This window comes from Lepus europaeus, chromosome 6 (genome assembly GCF_033115175.1).
Source record: "Lepus europaeus isolate LE1 chromosome 6, mLepTim1.pri, whole genome shotgun sequence".
Classification (NCBI taxonomy): Eukaryota; Metazoa; Chordata; class Mammalia; order Lagomorpha; family Leporidae; genus Lepus; species Lepus europaeus.
The window spans coordinates 100166441-100175488 of NC_084832.1; the positions used below are offsets into that span (position 1 = coordinate 100166441).

The 9048-nt window shown below is 43.8% G+C and overlaps 1 pseudogene; it reads left to right on the forward strand.

Moving 5' to 3' along the window:
- Nucleotides 1–8512: 8512 nt before the first annotated feature.
- On the forward strand, nt 8513–8772 carry LOC133762462 (cytochrome c oxidase assembly factor 4 homolog, mitochondrial-like; annotated as a pseudogene).
- The last annotated feature ends 276 nt before the right edge of the window (nt 8773–9048 follow it).

Here is a 9048-nt window from a genome sequence, read left to right on the forward strand (position 1 = left end):
CCAATCACTGACACACGTGGTAGAAGGCAGCAGGGGCCTGTTGCAAAGTGCAGAGCAAGGCGTGCAGGAAGGCTGTCCCTGGATTCCAGACTCCACCAGGGCTTGAGAGCATGGATGTTACGTATTGAAGCTGGGGATGAGAGGTGTGTGTGTTCAGCTCATGTGCAGATCTCTGCTTGGTCTACAGGGTTCCTGCATCTCCTCTGTGGGGCCAGTGATAGGCCAGTGTGTTCTCTTGAAAAGTCTGTTGATGGCAAAGGCGCTCCAGTCAGTCTGGGGACTAAACACAGGTGGCATTTAGTTTTGCTCAGAGCCTGAGTTTCCTGAAAAATCTCAAGATAAGGACCTAACATCAAGATGTTAGCTGTAGAAGAGATAAATGATCCCATGAGCCTTGGGACCTGGGACCCTATGAGGCCAGCAGCACCTACTGCACCATTCCCAAGTTAGTGAGTTAATTTCCCTAAGAGGTTGATTTGCAACCATAGAAGCAGGGCAAAGAAACTGTCAGCTAACAAGGAAGACTAAGATGATGTGGGAGTCCAGGTCCTGATAGCATTTACTGTCTACATCAAAGGCACCACATAATACTAAGTTGTTAAAGAGCAATTTTAAAATTAGAGTATGAATGCTTCTTGGCCTTTTGGCCAAGATCAAGTGTAAAAGTAGAATAAAATGAAATATCATTAAATGTTTTTATTCAACTCATTAATTAATGATGAAAGTGGTAAAATGTCCCAACCAGTCAAAGGAGAATGCAGAGAAATGTGTGTTTATATGTGGGAGGGGAGGCTGAAATGAGTTTACAGATAGAAGCAAAAAGCCATCTGTCCACAGGGAAACAATTGATTGACACAATAGATTTGTAGTGTGGCAAAAATCATTTGCAATACTATAAGCCTGCAGACACACAAAAGCACACACACATATGTGCACAGCAGTGTATGGAATTCTCAAATGGCCCCATGAGAATGAAAAGACAACCTTTGAGGAAGAGCAAGTCAGGATGTCCACAAACCCATCTACCCATGTGTTTGTCCATCAACTATCTATCCAGCTGTCTATCTAAACGAATTTCACAGCTTTTCCTGGGGCAGATGAGCAGTAGGTTGAGCCAGTCCCAATGCTATAGGCACAGCACACCAGCCACTTCGGCAATTCAAGGGCAATTGTCTTGAATGCCTAATGCAGGTAAGAAAGAGTGACAGAGAGAACTGATTAGCCCTTAGTTTTGAAAGCTATTATCAGTAACAGCAGCAAAATGTATTCTCATCATCACCGGTATTGCTATCATCATCATCAGGATTATTATCACCAGGAGGACGAATAGCAGCAAATTCATGCAATGAAAAGCTGTCAGGAAGCTTGAAACAGCTGTGAAATCAATGGGAAAGCTCTGAACATGCCTGCTTATTTCAGACAAAAATAGGTGGGGAGAAAAAAAGCAACAGAAAAAACCTTTTAAAGGCTGAACCATTTCCAATCATCTCCAAACAAGTTTTCTATGTTCTAAAAAAGTAAATAAAATGTCTATAAACTTTATAAAAATGAGAATCTATGTAGCATATTTTAAATCTATTTAATAAGATTGAAAACATACCTTTACTGTTTCCAATGAGCATATTCATTTATGCTATGGTAGGATGTCTTATGGGACATGTGGTCAATCATTAGCTCTTATCTAAAGCTCAACATTTGGTCAGGAATGTAATCTAAATTATAGCATTGCTCAAAAAGGGAATACATGGATGTGCTTTCCATTAGTCCATTTTATTACCAAATTTCCCATAATGCCGTATGTGAAGCATGGAGCATATATACACCAAGAGATCACATGTGAGTTGCAAAGTGACTTTTTTTTGAGATTATAAAACAGGAAGAAAGTTATTCTTCCAAAACTGTATCTTACACAGGTTGTTTACTGATCAACTCATTGATACACATTCATTCACTCAAGACAAGGGTTGTTTTGGGGTGTGTGTGTGTGTGTGTATGTGGTATGTTTGAGACTCCATCATAGGAGTTGGGGATTTATACCTGAATGGCAGTCAACTGTTTAAAAAAAATAAAATCTCTCCAGAGAGAACAACAAACCACAGTGCAAGCAAAGGGAATCTACATGGACTTGAGCTAGAAAAAAATGATATATAAGATATAGACTTAGAAGAAATCGGGACACAGGCCAGAGAAATACACATGATCATATAGACTGTGGCCAGAACTTCATGGAGAAATGTCAAGCATTTGACATCATTAACACAGCAGCATTTGGACATAGTTTGCAAAGTCACACTGATCAATTCAAACTCAGAAGTTATGAGTAACAGAACTTTGTTTGAGGTCTTGGGACCTGCAGTTTAGATGACACAGTTTCAAATAACTCAGAATCAGTGTTCCAAGGAAGGCAGGAAGGTGGGCACCTATAGGTGAAAGCAGTGTTGATTTATTACAAAGTGGCAAAAATGCCCTGGTAGTAATCTTTGAGAAAATCAGAAGATAAAGAAAATAATACATATACTCAGCAAAAGTGTGCATAAAACAACAGTTCAGTAGGCTCTTGCTATGCCTCTTGAGTCTCTGGGCACCGTATGAACCCTGCAGTCAAAGGGTGAAGATAAGCAATGTTCCCAGTCCCCGCTAGGAGCCTGAGACCTGCTTGTGTCTCACTTCCTCAAGGACATCCCAATCCATTTGTTTTGTAAGACACAAGGCTTGCTGTGAATGCATATTTTAGTTGTGATTAATATTTATAATCCACTGACTTTAAGAGATTACTCCAGTTGAAGTAAATGGGGCTCATCCAATCAGTTGAAAGATTTAAGTACAAAAAGAGAAGAAATTGTGCCTCAAGACTGTGACATAGAGATCCTGAGTTCCCAGGATGCTGATCTGCCCTATAAATTTCAGATTCAAGACTTAACAATCAACTCTTCCTTGAGGTTTTAGTCTAAAGTCTCCTCTATAGATATCAGACCTGTCAATCACATGAGCCTTTTTTTTTTTGAAAATCTCTCTCTCTCCCTCTCTCTCTGCTTCTTTCTCATGTTCTTTTGGTTCTGGATCTTTTAGGAAACTTGCTTATACATATCTTGATACTGATAGTGATTTTTAGGGAGACAAAATATTATAGAGTTTTCTGAATTGGTTCTTGGGGTCTCTGGAATTGGTTCTCTAATATGATTAGATTTTGAGGACACTGGTGGATTTTCAGTAGTAAATAGGACACTCATAGACCGTGGCATGATATAAAAAAATAACTGTAAGAAAAACGTCATCATTGGATACTCCTAGTCAAATGCTTAGAAGAAGCAAGATTCTGGGTAGTCGTGCATTGGGCACTTTAGAAAATTTTTGTCAGCCTAGTAAGAATTATCACAGGATATCTGATGTTAAAGTGAGGGCAGTAGCTGGAGAAAAATAGAAATTTGAAAATTGGACATATGGGAAGATCGTGATGAAGCTGAGGATGGTGAGCACCTAACTTCAGCTGCATCTTCTTGCTGGCGGAAGCAACCTGCATCTGAGAAAACCAAGCCTGTTCCATTTGATGAAAAGATAATGGGCTATCCTGAAGTAACTGTCTTGCAAGACATAACTGATTCTCCTCAAGACCCAACTCCACCAACACTCTTGCTTCTAGACCTACAACTGGAGTTCACTCCCTATAGGCCCCAAAAGATGAAATGTGAGGTGTGGTCCATGAGAAGGTGTTCTAAAAAAGACAGAAACTTAAGGAATAAGTGTAGGAGTGGATGCTAAGGGTGCAAGATCAGGGTCAATAAAGAAGAATGTATGGATGCGGGCCCATGAAGCCAAGAATCTGAGTTCAACACAGCTCAAGAGATCATAAAGGATTCAGTCTGGTTGCTGTGATAGTTAATGTCGGGTCTCACCTTTCTTAGACAGAGTTGCCTAGAGATCTGCTTGAGTGTTACTTCTGGGTGCGTCTGTGAGAGTGTTTCCAGAGAAGCCCTGCATTTTCATCAACAAGCTGAGTGAGGAAGCCCCACCCTCCATGTGGGAGAGTGCCATCCTCTCTGCCAGGGGCCAGGATCACAGGAAAGCAGAAAAAGGAGGAAACTTGCTCGCTGGCACCTCCTTCTGGGGCAGGGGACATTTCTCCTGCTGCCCTTAACCAGGGGACTTGCATTAGCAGCCTCTGGGTGCTGCATTGTCTGCCTCCCTGGTGCCTTAGCATCCTTGGAGAGTCCTAGGTTGCTCTTCTCTCCAGGTCAGAAATTACAGTGGAAACTGCTGTCATTGAACTGAGATCCTGCAACGGGGATAACGGATTCTGGGGTGGCAGGGGCCAAGAGGGAAGCATTGAATTGCCAAGGAAAATGTGGACAAGATTACTTTTGATGGACAGCAGAGTCAAGGCAGAAACCAGAAGAGTCTGACAACCACAGACCCACAGAATTTGCTGGTAATTCATGGTGTCTCTAGAGGCAGAATAGATGGGCTGTCTACTAAATCCTTACTTGATTTGTAGAAACAGGTAAGTTTTCCATGAAATGAAGGATAGCTTGGATCACCAAAATGAACAGTCATAGCCTCTCAATTAATTCCCAGACTTGGGTCAGTTTACAGACCCAGAAGCTGTTGAATGAAGGAGAGGCCAGGTCCGTTTGAGGAAGGACTCAGCTACTGTGCCAAAGTGTATATTGTTTCTCTTCCTCCCCCTTTTTCCCAAAAAGGAATCTACAGCTATTTACAAGGGTGACTGTGCTTTAGGGAGAAGGGAATAATCAGACTTCTTTGAGAATCACTGTCTCTGAATTAATACCAACTCCAGGAGATCCAAAAATCGCTATATTGCACCAAGTCAGAGTTGGGATAACAGAAGTCACGTGCTCAATGGACGTTTTAGCTCATTTCCATTTTGAGGTAGGTCCAACCCATGCCATGGCTATCCTCCTAGTTTTTAACATAGTGAGAAGATATATCTAACAACTAGCAGAATCTCTACGGCAAAGTTCTGATCTGCAGAATGAAGTCCATTGTGTTGCAGGACACCAAGTGGAAATAAGCAGAACAGCCTCTCCCCGGGAAGACAGTGTGACTCAAAAGCAACACCACATTCCCACAGGAAATGAAGAGATAAGAACCTGCAAGATACAGGGATACTGAATCCCACTAGATCACGGTTCAAGTCTTCCATTTGGCCTGTGCAGAAAGCAGATGGATCTTGGAGGATGACAATGGACTGTCATAAACTTAGCCATGTGGTAACTCCAGTTGCAGCTGTTGGTCAGAGTACCCATGCCTCAGTATCTGGCGTGCAACTATGGATGTGGTAAATACTTTTTTCCCTCAATATCACTAATAAAGACAAGCAGAGGCAACTTGCTCTTAGCCTGAAAGGTCGATGCAAAACTTCCACTTTCTTTCTACAAGGTAAATCAGCTAACTGTCCAATGCTACGTTGTGATTTAGTTGCAAGGGTCTTGATGGCCTTCCCCTCCCACAAGACATTGCACTGGCCCATTACACTGATTATATTAAGCCGATTGGATCTAGTAAGCAAGAATGAAAGGCTACTCCAGGCTTATCAGTAGTATCCTTCCATGTAGAGGCTGTGGAATAAATTTGATAAAATTTCAGGGGTCTTCCACTTAAATTAACTTGTTCAGGGGTCCACTGCATTGAAATTTAACCCCTGCATGGACATGGCAACTTGTAGCATCTGGCTCTTTCTCAACCAAGAAAGAGACACAATTCCTAGTGTTCCTGTCTGGATTGGGAGACAACACATTTCTCATTTGGATGTGCTACATCTCAGTTAGGTCGTATGATCCAGAGTCTGTCAAGGTGCTAGAAGTAGCAGTGGCAATTAGAAAAGATGTTTGGAACTTTTGACAAGCTCCTATAGGTGCACCGTAGTGTAGACTCTTACAATTTTGCCACAGGCCTTTCTGCTCTGCACTGAGAACTACTTTGCTTTTGTTAAACAGCATTTGCTTGCTACTGGGCCTTAGCAGAGACTGAATGCTTAGGCATGGACCAGTAACCAGCCATGCAACCTGAGCTTCCCATCACGATCTGTGTGTTAACTGACCCACCAAACTATAAAAACTGGCATGCATGCAGAACTCCATCATCAAAAGGAAGTGGTATGACATACATAGGCTCTGAAGGCATAACTATGTTAATGAAGAAATTATCCAGTGCTCCATTGCCTTCTCGTTCCCAGCACAGCAATTCTCTGGAGTCCTCTACAATCAATTGACTGAAGAGGAGAAAACGTGAGCCTTGTGTGTAGAAGCTTCCGTGTGCTATGCAGGCACTACTTGAAAGTGCTCAAGTGACAACTCTAGTCCCTTCCTGGGATTTCTGAAGGAGAGTGGTGAAAAAGAATATGGGACACAACTTCACGAAACGCCCCTGGTCATTGATTTTTCTTGGAAGGAGAAGTGGCCAGAGGTGTGAATATTTATGATTTCCTGGGCTGTGACCAAGTTGACTGTATGGTCAGAGATTTGGAAGAAACATGATCAGAAAATTAGTGACTTGGACATCTGGGGAAGTGATATGTGAATAGATCTCTCCGAATTATCCAAAAAGACAAAGATATTTGTGTACTATGCTCACCAGCAAATGGTGAATATTTCCCCAAGGGTGACATCATCAGGAATGATTTGCATAACCAGATGAATAATATGCCTTGTTCTATGGATACCAGAGAGACTCTTTTCCCTGTCATTACTTAATGGGCTCATGAACAAAATAGCGGCAGGGATGGAGGTTACACATGGGCTCAGCAACAATGTACTTCTGCCTCACAAAGCCAACCTGGCTACAGCCACTGCTGGGTGCCCCATCTGCCAACAGCAGAGATCAACACTGAGGTCCTAGCATGGAACCATTCCCAGGAGTCATAAGCCAGCTCTCTGGTGTCCAGTTGGCTACATTGGATCTTTTCCATCTTGGCAGGGCCAGTGTTTTGTTCCTACTGGAACAGTTACTCTTAATACAGAATTGCCTTCATGCTATGCTTCTGCCAAAACTACCATCTGTGGACTTACAAAATGCCTAACCTGTCATCATGGTATTCCGTCCAGCACTGCTTCTTCTTGTTTTTTTAAAGGTTTATTTATTTACTTGAAAGGCAGAGTTATAGAGAGACACACAGGGAGAGATCTTCCATTCACTGGTTCACTCCCTAAATGGCCACAATGGCTGGAGCTGGGCTGATTAGAAGCCAGAAGCTTCTTCCAGGTCTCCAATGTTGGTGCAGGGGCCCAAGAACTGGGGACATCCTATGCTGCTTTCCCAGGCACATTAGCAGGGAACTGGATTGGAGGAGGAGCAGCCAGGACTTGAACAGGTGCCCATATGGGATGCCAGCATCACATGCAACGGCTGTACCAGCTATGCCACAGTGCCGGCCCCCCAGCTCTGTTTCTGATCAAGGAATTCACTTCGCAGCAAAAGAAAGGTGGCAGTGAGCCCAGGCCAGTGGAATTCTCTGGTCTTACCATGTTACCCAACACCCTGAAGCAGAAGGCTTGATGGAATGGTAGAATTGTTGGAAGATGCAGTTACAGCACCAGCTAGGGAGCAGCACCTTGTAGGGCTGAGGCAATGTTTTTCAGGGGGCTATACTGGGCCCTGAAGCAACATCCAATCGCTGGTGCTGTTTCTCCCAATGACAAATTCATGGGTCCAGGAATCTAGGCACGGGAATAAAAGTGGCACCTCTCACTATTACTGCCAGTGATTCACCAGCAAAATGCCTTCCTGCAATAAGCTTTGCTGGATGCGAGGTCTTGGTGTCAGAGGGAGGAATGCTGTCACCAGGAGACACATGATGATTTTGCTGAACTGCAAATTAAGACTGCTACTGTTCACTCTGGGCTTCTCAACCTTGGAATTGACAGTCAAGTTACAGCTGTGTTTGGATTACTGATCCTGATCAGATTACTAGTACACAGTGGAGGTAAGAAAAGAGTGTCTGGATAGAGGAGATCCCTATGGAATCTGCCATGCCCTATGACTATAGTCAATGGAAAACCCAGCACTCCATCCAGGCATGGCTGCTAATGGTCCAGACCCTTCAGAAACAAGGCTGGCACAAACATTTGGCCTGGCAGTTGTCACTGCTAGGATGCTTGCAACTCAGATCAGAGTACCTGGGGTTGAGTCTTGGCTTCACGCCCAACTCCAGCTTTCTGCTACTGCATAGCCTAAGAGACAGCAGGTGATGACTCAAGTAAGTGTGTTCTCACCACCCATGTGAGAGACGACATGGATTGAATTTCAGGATCCCGACATTGACCCGATCCAACCTCAGCTAATGCAGGCATTTGGGGAGTGACCAAGCAGAAGCGAGTTCTCTCTCTCTGTGTGTGTCTACCTTTCTCTGTATTTTTCTCCTCTTCATGTGTCTTTTCTTTCCATCTCTTTGTATTTCAAATAAAGATTTTTTTGTTTTTATTTTTTGTGGCGGAACTGATGCTGCATGACAGAACAGGAGTTTGGGTCCGCTTCTCCCACTCTTTGATCCCCTAAGATGTCAACCTCAGTCCCTCAAGGCTATCCTCAGCCCAGCAGGTAAAAAAGGAGGAGGAAGAGTTACCCTTAAACCAGCTGATCTCCTTCCCTGGCTGTGCTGCCTCCCACTTGGCAATGCAGGCTTGTAGAACCCAGTACCAGGATGGGCAGCAGTGCCAGTCACAGGTGCAGGCCTCCCGAGATTCCATGAGTGAACAACAGGCAAGACAATGGGAAGAGCTATGGAGGAGTCAAGAGCGAGCCAGTGCCCAGCACTGAGACCCCAAACCACCTGTCCCCAGGGGTGGCCTGGAGGACAGCAGCTCCCAGAGAGCATGTGAGGAAGAAATCCTGAGTGGTGTGGAAGTTGGGGATAGTCTGCAGAACTGGGGCTGAGAGCCAGACATCCTGGATTTCGACATGACTCTCACAAAAGCTGTCATATTTTAATGGTTAGCTCTTACACGACCTTGACCTTCTTGTTCCACCAGCATTTGATTTGTAACACCAAAGAGTGAGGTAAGTTATATGCCCCCACCCCACATCTTGGGTCAG